Source organism: Oryctolagus cuniculus, chromosome 2 (genome assembly GCF_051225735.1).
Source record: "Oryctolagus cuniculus isolate XC-2025 breed Fujian yellow rabbit chromosome 2, ASM5122573v1, whole genome shotgun sequence".
In the NCBI taxonomy this organism is placed as follows: Eukaryota; Metazoa; Chordata; class Mammalia; order Lagomorpha; family Leporidae; genus Oryctolagus; species Oryctolagus cuniculus.
This window is the reverse complement of record NC_142868.1, coordinates 183,156,446-183,175,836: the sequence shown is the minus strand read 5'-3', so window position 1 is coordinate 183,175,836 and position 19,391 is coordinate 183,156,446. Positions and strand designations below refer to the sequence as shown.

At 46.2% G+C, this 19,391-nt stretch overlaps 1 protein-coding gene and 1 long non-coding RNA gene across 23 annotated transcripts in view; one reads left to right on the top strand and one right to left on the bottom strand.

Annotated features, from left to right (window-relative positions):
* The window catches only part of ITSN2 (intersectin 2), a 169,815-nt gene extending 168,228 nt beyond the window's left edge, over nt 1-1,587 (bottom strand). For 9 of the 22 annotated variants that reach the window (XM_070069350.2, XM_089326753.1, XM_070069355.2 and 6 more), the window contains exon 1: nt 954-1,401. The gene's annotated coding sequence lies outside the window, so the exon portion shown is untranslated. Of the gene's footprint in view, nt 1-486; nt 714-953 lie in introns of those variants that run through there. The other 13 variants (XM_070069349.2, XM_051843190.3, XM_070069354.2 and 10 more) reach the window with 4 other exon arrangements.
* On the top strand, nt 506-17,243 carry LOC103347831 (uncharacterized). The gene is made up of 5 exons (XR_016229849.1): nt 506-1,415; nt 12,502-12,791; nt 12,916-13,009; nt 15,505-15,616; nt 16,622-17,243. It is a non-coding gene; the product is annotated as an uncharacterized LOC103347831 (long non-coding RNA).
* The last annotated feature ends 2,148 nt before the right edge of the window (nt 17,244-19,391 follow it).

Here is a 19,391-nt window from a genome sequence, read left to right as displayed (position 1 = left end):
CTGACCAACAACACAAAATCTCAAGTCACATCTTGCCTGCCTCTAGGTAAGCAACAACACTGACGAGATAAACTAGGCAGTCATTTCTGTAGGAATGCCTTCATGCCTACGGCAAAGTGGCTGGTTCTATCAAAAAACATTCCTAATTCTCTACTAACACAAGTTTCAAATGGAGCATACTTGCCATCGGCAATCATTCAGCGACAAAGTGCATGACTAAAAAATCCAAATAGAGCTGCAGTTTTAGCCTCAGTTTACCCAATCTGCACATGTAGCCCTTTTTTTTTTTTTTTTAATAAGCAATAAACTTTACTCTGGTCTCAGAGACGCTACCTCGCCGTGCCTGCTGTATACCTGGAATTCAACAACGCCTAAGTCGCATTTCAGCATTTCCCAACTTTGGCTTAACGCGAGCCGTGGACGCCCAGATCCGCCCACAGTCCTCTCGCGACTGGGGCCACTTTGACGCACCGGGATGCGGCTCACCTGACATTCCGCACCAGCCATGACCAAGAGGGAAAAAACCAACTCCGCCCAAATAAAATGGGGCCCCGAAGAAGCGTGCGGTGCGCCCAGGGCTCTCTTCGGCCCGCACTCCCGAAGCCAGGGGGCCACGCCGCCCCCGCCACCTGCCAGACGAGGCCGCGGTCAGGGGCCCACGCTCCGCAGCAGGGAAGAGCCGGCCAGGTCCCCGGCCCCGCCGCGTCCGCCCCGGCCCCGCCGCGGGGGCAGGAACCCGGGGCCGGAGGTTTCCGCCCGGCGCGGCCAAGCCCGCCAGGGGCCTAGCCCGGGGGCCGCAGAGGCTCCCGAGGACCCGTCCCCGTCGTCCGGGGCGCACAGCTGCCTCAGCCCGGCCCTCAGAGCCTCTGGGCGGCGGGCGCGGCGCGGCAGCAGCACCCGCACCTGCCCCGCGCCCTGCGGCAGCCCCGGCGAGCCGAGCGGCTCTCACCCACCTGGCGCCGCGCCTCCCGCACGTCACGGCGCGACCCCGCGCTCCTCGGCACCCGCAGCGCGCGCGCGCGGACGGGTGCGGGAGACCCTGCTCGGCCGCCGCCGCCGCCGCGTCGGTCGTCAGGCGGCCGCCGGCGAACCTGTTGCGCAGCCTGTCAAGGGCGCTCGCCTCTGCCGGCGCCGCCTCAGCCCCACAACAACATGGCGGCCGCGGCCTCCGCAGGAAGCCGGGGGGCGGGGAGGCAGGCGACGGGCCGGGCAGCTGACGGCCCGCCCGCCGGGCACCTACTCCCACCCTCGGGAGCCCGAAGCTGCCCGGGCGCGGCCGCTCACCCCGGGATCCCCGGGACCCCGGACCCCGTGGGCTTACTCCGAAGCGCTCCTCTCGGCCCTCGGGGAGGCCGACGCTCCGGACCCGGCAGGCAGTCTTGGAGCTGCGACGACCCACCTGACTCCTCCCAGAGGTGACATGCCGAAGTGGGGTGGTGCTTTTGGAAAGCACCAAGCGGCGCCCGCATCTAGCACTTCTCTTTTGCGCCCCACACGAGGCTCGCTCTAGAATCTTCTCGCTGATGGGGTGGGGGAGCAAGAATTTCCTGGGGTTTGGAGAGCGCGGGTGGGAAGGAGGGTGTTTCTACCCTTGCTCATGGATCTGTTACAGGCCTCATGGACCTTTCTCAGGCGCTGTCCCGGCCTTAACCATACCCAAGGGTCATTCGTTCACCATTCCTCACCCTTATCCCTAACACACAGATATGGCTACTAAGGAGCACCTGCCACCCCTGTTCACACACAGAGCAACCTACCGTCCACTTTGACCCAACAGTAAGAAGACCACCTCCCCTGCATGGCCCCTGCCCTCAGAGCTAAACATTCAGGCCCATCCCAGAGCCAACCAACTGGTGAAGCTCAAACTTGAATTTCTTCTGTGTCTTCCCCTCCAGCTCCTGGTCTGTTTAGGAGAGTACAGATTTCAACTCAAGTCACCACTATGGACAAGGGCTTGCTCTTGACTCAGCACTCCTTCAGGGGAGTAGGAAAGGAAAGGCCTCTGTGTGGTTGGGGTAAGGTAGGGATCAGTGGTTCCTAATGAACAAAACAAAATCGGCATCTGAGAGCCAAGGTGTTCTGTTAGCTTTAAGAAGCAGGTTGGATGCTGATCTAGGTAGAAAACTCAAATCCCCCATGACTGTTGGCACGGGGGAAATCTGGGCAGATCGACTGGTCCCATGGCTTCCTTGCCTTCATCTGTCGGAGCAGATGAAAAGGGCAGTGTTGACTTGAGAGAGGGATGCTGCAAAGTCCAGCCCTTTCTGAACCAGCCAGCCAGCTCAGGTGAGGAATTTAGCAAACGTCAGTTATTATAAACAGGCTTTTCCCGCTCTCACCCTGGTTCCTAACTCTTCAATCAGGCCCTGACGAAGACCTGACAGACATGTCCTGAGCTTCACTGACACACAGCCCTGACTTCTTGGTATCAGCCTAAGAGTTCTCTTACTTGCTGAGCCAGCCAGTCTGTCCCCATCTGTAAAACTGTTGTGGGTTTAGGAACCCCAAATTATGTTTGGGGATCTAGAGTCCCCACTGGGCTCAAAGAGATCCCCTCGCTAGACTTAGTCCAGCTTCTTGTCTTCCCGTGTGTAAGAATACAACTGTGAGACAGCACCGCAGCTCACTAGGCTAATCCTCCGCCTTGCGGCGCCGGCACAGCGGGTTCTAGTCCCGGTCGGGGCGCCGGATTCTGTCCCGGTTGCCCCTCTTCCAGGCCAGCTCTCTGCTGTGGCCCGGGAGTGCAGTGGAGGATGGCCCAGGTCCTTGGGCCCTGCACCCCATAGGAGACCAGGAGAGGCACCTGGCTCCTGGCTTCGGATTGGCGCAGCACGCCAGCCACAGCGGCCATTGGGGGGTGAACCAACAGAAAAGGAAGACCTTTCTCTCTCTGTCTCTCTCACTGTGTAACCTGCCTGTCAAAAAAAAAAAAAGAAAAAGCAAAGGGATGGTACACACTCAGGTGTGACTGTAGGCTACCTCAAGAGGAAGAATTCTGCTCTCCATGCTGGGAGTTGTCTTTTGTATAGGATACGAGGAGTGGCCTGGTGTAGATTCCTGATTGCAGATCCAAAGGAGATAGGGTTTATGGTGGGGCTGTAGTACATGTGGTAATATTCACAGTGTCATGGCATCTGGTACCTGACGGAAAGTGAGGCTTAGCTTCGCGATGAGGAATACGTGCACTGAGTCTTGAGCCATGTTGAGTCAGCTCATGGAAGGTGATAGGTTTTGGGCTGTGCTCGTATCTTGGATGTTGGCAGTTCTTAGCTCCTTGTCCCTCGCTGACTCCCTGCCTTACCCGCATCAAAGGCACCCAGGCAAGGGATGGCACTCGAGCATGTGGTGTCCTCCCACTGCAGACTTCACTAGTTAATTGCAGTTAGCACTCCATTTTAGAGCCCATATTAAACAGTCTAAACCTCAGAATCCTTTTTGACATGGTGCTTCAGAGAGTTGGCCTACAAGATAATGACTATTTTTTTTTTTTTAATTTCTAAGAGACAGATAGTCTATGTTTCCATCCCATCATTTAATCAGTCTCTTTGGTTTTTGTAGTTCTCATCCTGGTACAGTTCACCTAGTCTTCTTTCTGAAAGAGATATCAAATCCTTGGCAGAACAAAAATGGAATTTGTACAAAGCAAGATTTATAAAGGAATAAGGGGGGGAAATTAAAGACTCCTTAGAACAAAAGAAAAACAATCTGATGGAAATTGAGGACTTGTATACATGCCTGTCACAGGAAGTGAACAGCTGAGGCCTATATCACAGCTTGTGAGAAGAATTCACCAGTGGGGAGAGTGAGCAAAGTTATATTTATTGAACACACTCCAAGGAAGCAGCAGGTAGACAGATCAGGTAGGCACTGACAACTGCTGGAACACAGACCTTAATCTGAAAGGAATACCTATAGCAGCAGTCTTTTTTAGTCAAGGTGATTGTTACTACATGCTTGTAAGGGGGCAAGAGGCAGGATGAGAGGCTGTTTGTTGAAATATGAACTATAATTAAAGAAGCATGCTTAAACTACACTGCTTCTCGATTAAAGTGAGATGATTTTTTTATGGTCCATGAGGTTGTCCCCTGTAGGCGGTTTGTATCTCTGGGCAGAGCTAGGGAGTTGATTCCCCCCTTTGTCTTAAGTGACTGCCCAAATGCCCCCAAGGCTACTCTCTACAATGCCTACAGTATCCTAAGCAGTAAAACAGCTGTCTGGATCCCAGAGTCATCTCTCACACATACCTTCCACCCTATGTAATTCAAGGGTGAATTTGGAAAATATTCAGCGTGTGATTAGACTGAAGTAATAAGAGAAGAGAAGCAATGAAGTGTTGTAGGGTTGGCCAGGTAATGGTAGTTCTCTTCAGCAAGGTAAAAATAGATTGTATGAGGGAAGCGCAGATCTTCAAGGTGGTCAAAGGGGCATCTTCCTTGTCCTTCTTATTGATTCCAGATCATTGTTTCCCACTCACATGCAAAAATCCCTTCCCCTTTGAGGCCGACAACACCTTAACCCAACTTCCAGAGAACTCAGTATGTTCCCCGGGAAGTTCAGCACCTGGAGCAGCCCAGTCTTCTCCACGCACGTGCTTATCCTTCCTTGCGTCTTCCTCTGATGTTTCTGATTCACATAGATGGTGCATCCCCCATCCTACTTCCTCGACTTCCCCTTCCCACAGGGCAGGCCTTAGCTCTGTATCTGTAAATTCCCTCAGTTTTTCCCAGATCCCATTTCTGTTCACGCTCAGTACCATCTGGAGAGCAAGCGCCTGGAGGAGCCAAGTCCTGCCTGAAACAGAGACATTCTTGTCAAGCCTATAGAAGATTAGCAATTCCCATAGAGTGAGGGGCCTGCGAGGTCAGAGAGGAGACCACTTCTCTTCCCCTGCTTCTGTCACTATCTAGAACAGAGGCTTATGTTTGTTCCTGGCAACTTGGGTTTTTTTTAACCATGGGAATATTTAATCTCAACCTGTTCTCCCATACATTTGATCCTCCTCCTCAGTCGTATATATCCTGTGTTCTGTCAACCTCCTCTTCTGTTAGCTTGCTCAGGTTCCATCCTCTATCCCTTTCCTATACAATGTAACCTAAAAGCAAACCTGCAGTGGTGGAAGGGGACTAGAGTAGATAAGAGAAGCAGTTCCAAATTCCAAGCATCCTATAAAATAAATACCATCTAACAGTAGGAGGGCTATGAGAACTTGGAGTTCATATTTTATGTATTACTTCTACCAGTAATAGATCCTCCAAGATAATACTTTACCTTTAGTTTTAAGGGCGCAATTTATTAGGAAATTAAAAGGATATGGGCCACAAAAGTAGTCTTGATTTGTCTAGATATTTGTCATTTCTAATGCTCTTCATTCTTTCTTGAGGATCAGAGTTTCCATCTGATATTATTTCCCTTTAGCCTAAAGAACTTCCTTTAGTGTTTCTTACAGTGCAGGTCTATTGGCCACAAATTATCTTATTTTTATTTTATCTAAAAATATTGTTATTTTACCTTGCCAGTTGAATGATATCTTCATTGGATATCGAATTCTGGGCTAACGGATTTAGTGTTTTTTTTTTCCTTCCAGCATTTTAAGAATGTTTTCCCATTTTTTAAAAAGATTTATTTATTTGAAAGACAGAGTTACAGAAAGAAGTAGAGACATAGAGAGAGATCTTCCATCTGCCGGTTCACTCCTCAAATGGCCGCAACAGCCGGAGCTGAGCCTATCCAAATCCAGAAGCAAGGAGCTTCTTCCAGGTCTCCCACATGAGTGCAGGGGTCCAAGTACTGGGCCATCCTCTGCTGCTTTCCCAGGCACATTAGCAGGGAGCTGGATCAGAAGTGGAGCAGCAAGGACTCAAACCTGCATCCATATGGGATGCCAGCTGCAGGATGGGGCTTTAACCAGCTGCACCACAGCACCAGCCCCTGTTTTCCCATTTTTTTCTTTTGACTTCTTTTTTATTTTTATCTATTTATTTAATTTGTTTGAAAGGCAGAGAGAGAGAGAGAGAGAGAGAGAGACACCTCCCACCTGCTGGGTCACTCCCCAAATGTCTGCAACAACCAGGGCTGGGCCAGGATGAAGCCAGCAAGCCAGAATTCAATATGAGTCTCCCATGTGGGTGGCAGGGACCCAACCACATGAGCCATTGCACACTGCCTCGCAGGGTGTGCATTAGCTGGAAGCTGGAATTGGGAGTTTAGCTGGGAACTCCAACCCAGGCACTCTGTTATGAGATGCGGGTGTCACAAGCAATGTCTTAAATCTGCATGGAATATCCACCCCATGGCCTGTGGTTTCTATTGAGAAGTTGGGTTTTAATCAGATAATTGTTCCCTGAAATGAGATAGTTTTCTCATACTGCTTTCAAGAGTTGCTCTTTATCATTGACTTTTGATAATTTGACTATGATGTGCATCGAATGGACTTTTCTGTGCTTATTCTGATTGGTGTTAATTTAGAATCTTATATTCTTATATCTCCAAATTTCTGTCTTTCATCAAATTAAGGAAAATCTCAGTTATTATTTTTTCAAATGCTTATTTTCTGCTCCATTCTCTCTTACCTCTCTCCAGTATCCCAACTACATGTTTAATATTTAATTGTTTGATATACTGTGGGGTTCCACTTAGATGTATTCCAGCAGTGTAACAGTGTTAAACCATAGCATAGCAAACCTGACTCTCCCCGTCCTGATCCACAAGGCTTCTGAAGATAGTAATACCACCCTTGGGTTCTTTGGCCCACTTGCAAATAGAAATTGACAAGAGGCCAGTCTTCAACCCAAAATGAAGTTTATTGGGGGCTTTTCCCCAAACACATAGAGGCACCACAGCAGCAAGAGGTTCTACCCACGGGTGCCCTAACGGGAACTGAACAGTTCCAGTTTTACCCAGCTAGGTATGACCTTGCCCTCTCAGTTGGGTTTACACCCGGCTGGGTGTTCTGCACAGTTGCAGTTGCTTTTTTTTGCACACAACACACTCAAAATGGTGGTGCTCCTCACTGCCACATCCCCAGGAAGGTCATGTATCAGTCATCCTGCATTATTTGGGGCTTGTGCCCTGGTTGGGGAAGTCCCTAAAGGGGCAGTTGAGTGTCTTCTGCAGCTAGAGTCTGAACGATCCTTGCTCCTGATTGGTTTATATCTGCAGGTGGATAAAAGCAGGTTAGGAGGGGCTTGACTTAGTCCTGTTTCTGTCTTGTCTCAGTAGGAATTGTGACGTGGGAATATGTTCCTCTTAAAGCTTTGTGGCAGGATATAGCTTCTACCGTGAGCCACTGAGCGTTCTAACCAGGATAGCTCTCCTAGTCTCCTACAGGCAAAAACACAACCTCACAGTCTCTCCATACCACTGCAAAGACACACACACACACACACACACACACATACACACACGCAGGCTTATATTGTCACATTGATTCCAGCCCCTTCTGAGAAACAGATGAAAAGTGAAGTTTGTTCCTTTTTAAATTTCTTTTTTCCTCCAAAATGCAGATAGAAGAGAATAGATGAGTGACAGTGGTCTTGTGTGTGTGAAGAACTAAAGTGGAAGTCAGCCTAGGAACCCAAATGAAGAGCAGGCCTGGAGGAAGGTAAGGTCCAGGAAAAGGCCCCAGGCTTCACGTGACAGGTGTTAGTCAATTCAAAACTGCATATTTGCTTTCATTTGGTAAATAGGTATTAAGAACCTACCAGATGCCAGCTTTTGGAAATAAGAGTTAGTGAGGAATTAGCAGTTGAGAGGTGGTAGAGACTTGATTCACAAGCAAGTTAATGGGACAGATTTGGTTCTTTGATCCTTGGCCCTTCTCTCTTAATGTCACAGATCCTATTTGGGAATTTGGACTAAAAGAAACATGGAGACAAACTAGGAATAGGAGGGATTTAAGGTGAAAGAGGAAGGGAGATCCCTAGCCCTCGTGTGGAAGGCACTTGTGTTGTGCATGACTTGAGACTCTGGCTCAAGGCCCGATGGTACCAGAAATGCAGTGCCAGGCAATCTGAAGGGCAAAATCAGCCCAGGCGTGGCCCTGAGCCAGCACTGCAGGGTGGAGCCGAAGCCCAGACTGGAGGGCGGGGGAGCAGGAAGCTCTGGACCTGTTCATTCATGAACCAAGCGCCAGGGGCTTCCAGGCTGGCAGGTGCAGCTCAGCCAAAGGGAATCCAGTCTGTATTCAAGAGTCAGACAGGCTTCCTGTCTGACAGATATGGCCAACTGGCTTTTTGTTTTGTTTTGTTTTTCATTGTTAATGTCTGCAGACAAACTTGGAATTATACCAGAATCCTTCTTATAATAACCTGACTAATATAAATACAGTGTTTTGCACTCCACAGGGTACCTTTGTTATTTCATCTAATCCTCATAGCAACCCTGGGCGTTAGGTAAAGTCCTATTTGTGGTCATGGCCCTTGGCTGGCATGAAGGTAAGGGAAAAGCAAGCTTTAGCCTTGTGTCTGGGGAATTTTCCCATGCCCAGTTGTTGTGACTTTCTTTTTCTCCTTTAAACAGAGAAACACAGGACATGCTTTTCTGGATTCAGATAGCAACAATGTTTTCTTTTCTTTCTTTCTTTCTTTCTTTTTTTTTTTTTTTTTTTTTTTTACAGAGAAAGGTCTTCCTTTGCCATTGGTTCACCCGCCAATGGCCGCTGTGGCCGGCGCGCTGTGGCCGGCGCACAGCGCTGATCCGATGGCAGGAGCCAGGTGCTTCTCCCGGTCTCCCATGGGGTGCAGGGCCCAAGCACTTGGGCCATCCTCCACTGCACTCCCTGGCCACAGCAGAGAGCTGGCCTGGAAGAGGGGCAACCGGGACAGAATCCAGCGCCCTGACTGGGACTAGAACCCGGTGTGCCAGCGCCGCAAGGCAGAGGATTAGCCTAGTGAGCCACGGCGCCGGCTCAACAATGTTTTCTTTTAAAATATATCATGGATCAGATAGTTTTGTACTGCTTGGCCCAGGGTGGCCAAATACTTACTTCTTTTACTGCCTTTTTCTTATCCCTAAATAAGATAACATCTGGACTGCTTCTACTCCCCACCCCCCACCCCCACCCTGGAGAGAGAAGGAAGGAAGAACTGCTCTTGCTCTGGTGCTGGGGTTAGAACCCTCCAGGAGGGTGAACCAAAGGCCAATGTAAGGCCACATTTTCATTGTTTAATGATTATGGCCTGGTCAGGGGAGGTTTCTGTCTTGGGCTGGGGGAGAATCAGTGCTTTTCACCATCTCTGTTTTTCTCCTTTTGTGGTATGTAAATACATGTGCCCCCCTCCTTTTCTAGTACCCCTAGTTTAAAAGCACTTAATTCAGTAGAACCAGGTAGTAAGGCCAGACAGAACAACAATAAATTGCTTGCTAATTATTTTAACCTCAGAAGGCATGCTCGACAGGTTGGTATTTTTTGTGTAGAAATTTTAAATGAGCCGGCGCCGTGGCTCACTAGGCTAATCCTCCACCTTGCGGCGCCGGCACACCGGGTTCTAGTCCCGGTTGGGGCGCCGGATTCTGTCCCGGTTGCCCCTCTTCCAGGCCAGCTCTCTGCTATGGCCAGGGAGTGCAGTGGAGGATGGCCCAGGTGCTTGGGCCCTGCACCCCATGGGAGACCAGGAGAAGCACCTGGCTCCTGCCATCGGATCAGCGCGGTGCGCCGGCTGCAGCGGCGGCCATTGGAGGGTGATCCAACGGCAAAGGAAGACCTTTCTCTCTCTGTCTCTCTCTCTCACTGTCCACTCTGCCTGTCAAAAAATAAAAATAAAAAAAAAAATAAAAATAAAAATAAAGAAATTTTAAATGGAAAAACCTGAATGTCAGAAAGACTCTGTCACTTGAACAAAGCTGTTCTGGTGATGCCTCATCACCATTACCATCACTTCCTGAGCGTGCCAGGCACTGGCTTCTGTACACATCATCTCTATTCCTTGCGATAACACTTTATGGCATCCAGTGTTGCTCTCATTTAACAGGTGAAGAAACTGAAATTTAGAAAAATTGAATATTTCTTCCACAGTCACATGCAGGAGTACTTCCAAAAGGTCATAGAAAACCTGTATTGTGAAAAAGCAATGCACGGATTTCAAATTTTTTATACCCCCAAATAAACTTGTCTGTTAATTACATTTTTCACAAACTTTTTGAAGTACCCTTGTATTTAGGAAGTAGGAGAACTGGAATTTGATTCCTAATTTCCATGACCATAAAGAATGTGCTCTTTCTACTCTACAGTACTTTGATTCGCTGTGCTCATACACAGTGGTCAATAACTTCTCTTCTCTGTGAGAGTAAGAATTCCCAAAATAATATATCTCGGAAGGACAGTTATGGTAGACAGGAAGATGCGAATATTAGGTTGGTTCTACCTTACACTCCATCCTTTCTGCTGGTCCTGGAGTTTGTGCTTCTCCCTCTGCACACAAGGCCCTGAAATCTCTGTGTTGGCCTCAATACCCATGGCCAGTGTGTGACTTCCTGATCTCTTTTTCTTAGATGCCTTTAAAATTCAGTAACTTAGCAAAGAGGACCCACTTTTGATGGAGAATAAGCTGCAGTAGCCTTCAAGGTGTCTATTCAGTCTGACCAATGTGAGCCTTCATAACTCATTAAATGACCATCTTGCCATTCATGACCACGCACGTTGACCCAAGGTTATCCAGTAAGGTCCGATGACTCAAAATACTTAGAAAAGGTTCATTACTTTCTGAACAGGCAGCGTAAGGAAAATGAAGCCTGCTGAATGTCTGCGTGTGATTTTCAGGTCTGTGGAATGAGCCTATCTGATTACAGACCACTTTCTCTTCCTTATTGAGGGATAATTTGCAGGTGGCAGAGTGCATACATCATAAATTTGCCAGTTCCTAGATTTTTATGTAAGTAAAGTCATGGCATACGTACCCTTTATGCCTGGCTGCTTTTGTGTCATACTGTGGAAAGTCCGTTTTGAGGCAGAGAATTTCTACCACACTTTGAAATAGCCTTCCTAGAGTTTACTTATTTGTAGGAGAAGGCATTTTTTAAAAATCCAGACTCAGTCACATTCCAGCTTGTTTATTATCTCATTTTCATCAAGAAGTGTTTAATGAAAACTTTCTTGTGTAAATTTCATACATCTGTCCATCCCTCAGTTTGTTTCAAAAAAGTTTCAACTTTTTCATATTATACCAAGAATTTTCAATTCCATGTTCTGAAGTATGCAAAGATTTGGCACTTAAGAAAGTTGTTGCCGGCGCCGCGGCTCACTAGGCTAATCCTCCGCCTAGCGGCGCCGGCACACCGGGTTCTAGTCCCGGTCGGGGCGCCGGATTCTGTCCCGGTTGCCCCTCTTCCAGGCCAGCTCTCTGCTGTGGCCAGGGAGTGCAGTGGAGGATGGCCCAGGTGCTTGGGCCCTGCACCCCATGGGAGACCAGGAAAAGCACCTGGCTCCTGGCTCCTGCCATCGGATCAGCGTGGTGTGCCGGCCGCAGCGCGCCAGCCGCGGCGGCCATTGGAGGGTGAACCAACGGCAAAGGAAGACCTTTCTCTCTGTCTCTCTCTCTCTCACTGTCCACTCTGCCTGTCAAAAAAATAAAAAAAAAAAATAAAAAGAAAGTTGTTGACCACACTACCCATATCCAGCAAATCTTATTTATCTTCAATGTTCTTTTTTCTAAAATTCACTTGTTTTCTTCAGAAAAGTGTTTTTCCCCTTTTACAACCCCCAAATTTCCTTCATTAATTCTAAATAAATGAAATTTACATCTAGATTCTAAATAATGCTGTAGTACCATTCCAATGATCAAACTTCATTTACTTTTTTTCCAGGACTGCGTCGGAGATATTTATTATTTGACTGTAACCATAGTGTAATATAATTTTGTTTTCAGCTTTTTAAACTTAGCATATGTCATAAGCATTTTTCCATAATAATATATTTTCTGTGTTCTTCATATGTCTATTGACTGGAGTACCCTAATTCATTTAATGAGTCTCCTGTTAGTGACTGATAAGAATTTCATTTTTATATTTTTATCATTTATTTTCATTTTATTTAAAACACAGAGAGAGAGAGAGAGAACTCCCATTTGCAGTTCAGTCCCCAAATGCCTGCCTACAGCCAGCTGAGGCTGGGCCAGTCTAAAGCTGGGAGCCAGGAACCCAAACAAGGTCTCTCAGGTGGGTGGCAGGTACCCAAGTATCTGAACCATCATCTGCTACTTCCTAGGGTGTGCTTTAGCAGGAAGCTGGAATTAGAAGCATGCCAGGACTCAAACCTAGGCACTCTGAAATGGGATGTGGGCACCCCAGCTGGCATCTCAACTACTGTTCCTAGCAGCTCTCTTTTCATTATTAAATTAATATTTCTAAATACCTAAACATAATACATAATAAACATGTTCATATATTTTGTTTTCCCTTCTGTTGGTGTTCTCCCTTCGGATTAATTTTCAGGACAGTATCGCATAATAATGATTATTGATAGTTACTAAAAAATACAATAATGTTAAAAATTGTTTTTAATTTCAGAGGCAGAGGGCAAGAGACAGACAAAGAGAGAGTTTCTGTCTACTTGTGCTCTCCTCAAATGCCTGCAACAGCCAGAAGGCCAAAGCTGGGAGCCGGGAACTCAAGCCAGGGCTTTCACAAATTCCTTGCAACTGCTTGTTGGGGTCTGCATCAGCTGGGAGCTGCAGTCAGGAGTGGAGCAGCGAGTCAAACCCAGGTACTCGGATGTGGAATCTGGGCATCTACTCAGCATCTTAACCACTAGTCCAGATGCCTGCACCTTGATCTTGGAATCCCCAGCCTCCAGAAGTGTGAGAAATACATTTCAATTGTTTATAAGATACATGGTCTATCATATTTTGTTGTAACAGCCTGAACAGATTAAGATACCGACCATTTATATATTGTGCTATTCCTATTTTGTATCCAACCCAGGCACTCCAGTGTGGGATGTGGGTACCCTAGCCAGCATCTGAACCATTAGGCCAAGCACCTGCCCCAAATGGAATATCGTAGTCTTCATAGCAGTGTAAGTGTGTACAAATTTTATTATACCTGCCTCAAAACCATGTTTCATCGACATTTAAAATGTTTAATCACTATACTAGGTAAAATGATTTTTCAATTAACTTGTTTTTCTTTGGTCATCACTGATGGTTTGTAATAAAAGTAACAAAACCAATTTTAATAAATGATTAATAATCTTAATTATTAACTAATAAATTATCCACATTTTCTCTCTTATCTAAATATTGTGTCCCCTCAAAAATTCATATGTGGTCATCCTAAACCCCTAGGTGATGGTATCAGGAGGTGAGACCTTTGGGAGATGATGAAGTCACCCAATCACTAGTGGGATTAGTGCCCTTATACAAAAGACCCCAGAGAACTATCTTGCCCTCAGCCATTGGAAGGCACAGCTAGAAGGTACCACCTGTGAACTAGAAAGCTGAATCTTCTAGCACCTTGATATTTTTTTTCTTTTTACTTTTTTTAAAATGTTATTTAAGGTATACAAGTTTCATGTATTTCATATATCCAGATTTAGGAACATAGTGATACTTCCCACCCTACCCTCCCTCCCACCCATGCTCCAACCCTTCTTTCTCCTCCCTCTCCTATTCCCACTCTTAATTTTCACAAAGATCTACTTTCAGTTTACCTTATACTCATAAGGCTAACCCTACACTAAGTAAAGAGTTCAACAAACCGTATGAAGAAAAGACACTGTTCCTCAACAGTAGACAAGGGCTGTAAACAAACACTGAATCTCAAAATGTCCATTTCACTCCAATACATTACATTTTAGGTACTCTGTTATCTACCCCAGATCAGGGAAATCATGATATCTGTCTTTTGGGAACTGGCTTATTTACTAAATATAAAGGTTTGCAGCTACATCTATTTTATTGCAAAAGACAGGATTTCATTTTTTTTTACTGCTGAGTAGTATTCCATAGTGTATATAAACCATAATTTCTTTATCAGTTATCAGTTAATGGACATCTGGGTTGATTCCATATCTTTTTTTTAATTTTTTGACAGGCAGAGTGGACAGTGAGAGAGAGAGACAGAGAGAAAGGTCTTCCTTTGCCGTTGGTTCACCCTCCAATGGCCGCCGTGGCCGGCGCACCATGCTGATCCCATGGCAGGAGCCAGGCACTTATCCTGGTCTCCCATGGGGTGCAGGGCCCAAGCACTTGGGCCATCCTCCACTGCTCTCCCTGGCCACAGCAGAGAGCTGGCCTGGAAGAGGGGCAAGCGGGACAGAATCCGGCGCCCCAACCGGGACTAGAACCAGGTGTTTTGGCACCGCAAGGTGAAGGATTAGCTTAGTGAGCCGTGGTGCTGGCCTGATTCCATATCTTAACTATTGTGAATTGAGCTGCAGTGAACATGGGGGTGTAGATAACTCTTTCACATGCTGGTTTCTTTTGGTTTGAGTAAATTCCCTGGAGTGGTATAGCTAGATCATATGAGGTATTTCCATATAGTCTCCCAGAAGCACCTTGATCTTGATCTCCTCAGCTTCCATAACTGGGAAAAATAAATTTCAATAGTTTACAAGCTACATAGTGTATAATATTTGTTATAGCAGCCTGAACAAATCAAGACACTGTCCATTTAAATATTATGCTATCCCTCTTGTCATTTCATATATGATTTCTTAATATATTCAAAATAGAATTGTCCTAAAGTAATTGGACAGATGATTTTATTCTCTACATATCAGAAAACATGTGGCTGGCGCTGCGGCTCAATAGTCTAATCCTCCGCCTAGCGGCGCTGGCACCCCGGGTTCTAGTCCCGGTCGGGGCGCTAGATTCTTTCCTGATTGCCCCTCTTCCAGGCCAGCTCTCTGCTATGGCCCGGGAGTGCAGTGGAGGATGGCCCAAGTGCCTGGGCCCTGCACCCCATGGGAGACCAGGAGAAGCATCTGGCTCCTGCCTTCAGATCAGCACGGTGTGCTGGCCTCAGCACGCCGGCCGCAGCGGCCATTGGAGGGTGAACCAACGGCAAAGGAAGACCTTTCTCTCTGTCTCTCTCTCTCTCACTGTCCACTCAGCCTGTTAAAAAAAAAAAAAAGTGTACTGATTCTTTTGATATTCATTTAAAACTATTTATTGTGTACCTTTTATAAGCCAAGACCTTGACCACCCAGGCAGATAGAGCAGTAAGTAAGAAAGCATTAGATACCCAATAAATGTCACTGGATGCTGAAAAAATAAGTATTAACAAGGAAGATAATGCTGCCTGCATTTCCAGCAAGGTTAGTTCACTGGAGTCCTTGAGGTGGCTTCTCAAATTCTCCTACCTGACCAGAATAGTCAGGTGGCTCTTTTCCAAATTCTGTATAGTTTGTTTTCTAGATGTAAGTGCTAATACCACCACTTTGTAGAAGTTATCTGGCCATTGGTTTTGTTGACCTGTCCAAACAAAAGCTGATGATTTTATTTTCATTGCATGATATACCATGTAAAACTCTTAAAATATACTAAAAATCTGTATGTTTTACAATTTTAGATTTGATGTTTTGATACATTCAAAATAAAGTTACACTGAGCAAAGGTATTTATCAGTCTTACAGAAAACAGCTTCTCCAGTGACATCTGTGGAACAAAACAGACTCACAATGGTAAGATTTTTTTTTCATATATTTCAAAAGGAATTAACCATCCCCATTTCAATAATTTATGCAAGTACTTCATTGTGCGAACTTTCAATTGCGTATCAGAGTGGCCAGCTATTTGTAACAGTTAAGATGCTTGATTGGAAATAACAGGGATCAACTCCAAGGGGTTAAGCAAAAAAGAAGTTAATTACATATGAGAGGTTATCCGAGTGTGCCAGTGCAGCAAAGGACAGGAATGGAATCAGGCACAGTGAAGTTAGGGACTGATTGTCGTCAACTGTTGTAAACTGTGAAGTTTGGATGAGAATGCTGAGTCCACGGAGCCTTGTTGGTTTTAAGGAGTACATCACTCCAGTGGTGGATGTTGATAATGGGAGAGGCTGTGCATGTGGTGAAGGCAAGGAGCATGTGGGAAATCTCTGTATCTTCCACCCAATTTTTATGTAAGCCCAACTTGCTCTAAAAAACAAAGTCTATTTTTAAAGTCTCTTTGCATCGTGCTATCTTTGTGAATATTGTTAAGATGGTTTGATATATTTTCGTTCACTTTGATGCATATGAGGAATCTGGTATCAAAAGAGTTTTATATTGAGATTTTCTCTTATTTTACTCTTGGGACAACAACAAAGTGACTAAAATTGTATTAGAATTCTAGTATTCTTTCCAGAACAACAGCAATGGCATTCTGAGATTTAGACAAAAGCACAAATTTCTACCCTCAAACTAACAAATTGTTGTGAGAATTTTAGTAACTTCTTAGAAATTTACAGAAAAGTCCTTGAACTTTGTGTCTTTCAAGTTTAGCCTTGCTTAGTGTGTAGTCTAAATTGATTTGGTCTTGTAATTTATGTAGTAAGCCTTGGGACATGGACCAGGTTTCAACCTGTACTTAACATCTTATACTATACTTTCAATACTTGGAAAATAATAATTAATGGTCAGGTATTGAGTGTTCGGCACAAAACCCTGACCCTAAGTATAATTAACTTTTTTTTTTTTTTTTGACAGGCAGAGTGGACAGTGAGAGAGAGAGACAGAGAGAAAGGTCTTCCTTTGCCGTTGGTTCACCCTCCAATGGCCGCCGCGGCCGGCGCGCTGCGGCCGGCGCACCGCGCTGATCCGATGGCAGGAGCCAGGAGCCAGGTGCTTTTCCTGGTCTCCCATGGGGTGCAGGGCCCAAGCACCTGGGCCATCCTCCACTGCACTCCCTGGCCATAGCAGAGGGCTGGCCTGGAAGAGGGGCAACCGGGACAGAATCCGGCGCCCCGACCGGGACTAGAACCCGGTGTGCCGGCGCTGCAAGGCGGAGGATTAGCCTAGTGAGCCGCGGCGCCGGCCTATAATTAACTTTTACAGCTATTTTAGTGTCAGATGAAAGTGAACTGTGAAAAGCTTTTCATGGCTTCTTAGAAGGAGCTAGGAATGTATCCCATGGGTGAGATGTGTTGAAACTTGAAATATAGAGATATAATTGCCTGATGAGCATGAACATCATGTGGTTTTAATGCTAAAAGTTGTAAAAGTAAAAAATAAAAGAGTTGTAAAAATACTAGAATTGATATCACCAACTTAGGAATTTAGAGATCCTAAACACTAAAGCATCCACAAATAAAATTTTCAAAAACGAAAACATGGATTTTAGAATCCAGCAAGTCCTGTGATTTGTTTGTTTTGTTAATTTTCTATAACTGTTTCAGTGCCTTTTTTTACCTTCACATGTTGAATTATTCCTAGTAATGTGTGTGTGTGTGTGCACATACTGGCAGGTGTGTGTGCTCAAGGCATGCTTTGCTTTGCTGGTGCCATAGAGTGTGCTTTGTTTGCCTTTTGGCATGTTCTTTTTTTTTTTTTTTTTTTTTTTTTTTTTTTTTTTTTGACAGGCAGAGTGGACAGTGAGAGAGAGAGACAGAGAGAAAGGTCTTCCTTTCTGTTGGTTCACCCCCCAGTGGCCGCTGCGGCTGGCGCACTGCATCCGGCGCACCACGCTGATCCGAAGGCAGGAGCCAGGTGCTTCTCCTGGTCTCCCATGTGGGTGCAAGGCCCAAGCACTTGGGCCATCCTCCACTGCACTCCCGGGCCACAGCAGAGAGCTGGACAGTAAGAGGAGCAACCGGGACAGAATCCGGCACCCCAACCAGGACTAGAACCCGGTGTGCCGGCGCCACAGACGGAGGATTAGCCTAGTGAGCCGCGGCGCTGGCCGCCATGTTCTTCACAACTCAGAATGTTGAGCAGACTGTGTGGATTTGGGTTCCAATCATGGAAACTCTGGGCAGGTTAAGGTGGCAACCCAGAAGGCTGCACGGAAGGGTCTACTGCTTTGTAAATACCTCAAAAGAGAGAGCCATGTCCTGCATCTTCCACCTCGTGTGGTAGGGGCTCGTTTTCATTTCTGAGCATGGGAACTTTGTCTGAGTATGACCCTAACTGAAGAGCAAGCCAGCACTTGCAGAAGGCCTGGTGTGTTGGTTCCTAACTCCTTCACCAAAGACCATCCGAATTGTCTTATTCCCTTCCCATATCAACACATTTAGTATATAAAAATTTATTGTACACAGGTCTACAAGTAATACACCCTTTGAGAATGGAAAATTAAGGAAATAAGATTATCTTTGAGTTAAACTACCAAATACAAAGTCACAGGGGAAAATAGGCAAACATTACTTTAAAGGCATAGAATGACCATGGATCAGAGCAAACTATGGCTAGAGATAGGAAGAGTATAAGGCCAATGGGTGCCGGTTCAAGTCCTGGCTGCTCCACTTCCAGTCCAGCTCCGTTCTAATGCACCTGGGAAAGCAGCAGAAGATGGTCCAAGTCCTTAGGACCCTGCACCCTTGTGGGAGACCTGAAGGAAGCCCCTGGCTCCTGGCTTCAGATCAGCCCAGCTTTAGCCATTGCAGCCATTTGGTAAGTAAACCTGCAGATAGAAGATTCTCTCTCTCTCTCTCTCTCACTGCCTCTCTGTAACTCTGCCTTTCAAGTAAATAAATTAATTAAAAAAAAAGATATTAAGCGTAAAATCTGAAGAAATGGAACTCTATTAGTCTGGACAGTTTTTATAAAAGGACAATCTCTGAAATAAATTTTAGCATTGGCCATCTTTGATATTGTGAAATATATATTTGGTGATCATCTCCATTTGCTGATCAACAGTTCTTAAAATTCCTAGAATCTCCACAGTGATAAGAATGCCAATAATGGCTGGCGCCGCGGCTCAATAGATTAATTCTCCACCTGCGGTGCCAGTACACCGGGTTCTAGTCCCAGTCGGGGCGCCGGATTCTGTCCCAGTCGCTCCTCTTCCAGGCCAGCTCTCTGCTGTGGCCCAGGAGGGCAGTGGAGGATGGCCCAAGTGCTTGGGCCCTGCACCCACATGGGAGACCAGGAGAAGCACCTGGCTCCTGGCTTCGGATCAGCGCGGTGTGCCAGCCACAGTGCGCCAGCCGCAGCGGCCATTGGAGGATGAACCAACGGTAAAGGAAGACCTTTCTCTCTGTCTCTCTCTCTCGCACTGTCCACTCTGCATGTCAAAATAAATAAATAAATAAATAAATAAATAAAATAAAATAAAATAAAATAAAAAGAATGCCAATAATAAGGTGACTGGTAGCTGGTAGTCCCCAACTAGCTTTTGGTTTGTTTTGTTTTGTTTTGTTTTGACAGGCAGAGTTACACAGTGACAGAGAGAGAGACAGAGAGAAAGGTCTTCTTTTTTCCATTGGTTCACCCTCCAAGTGGCCTCCACAGCTGGCGTGTTGTGGCCGGCGCTCTGCGC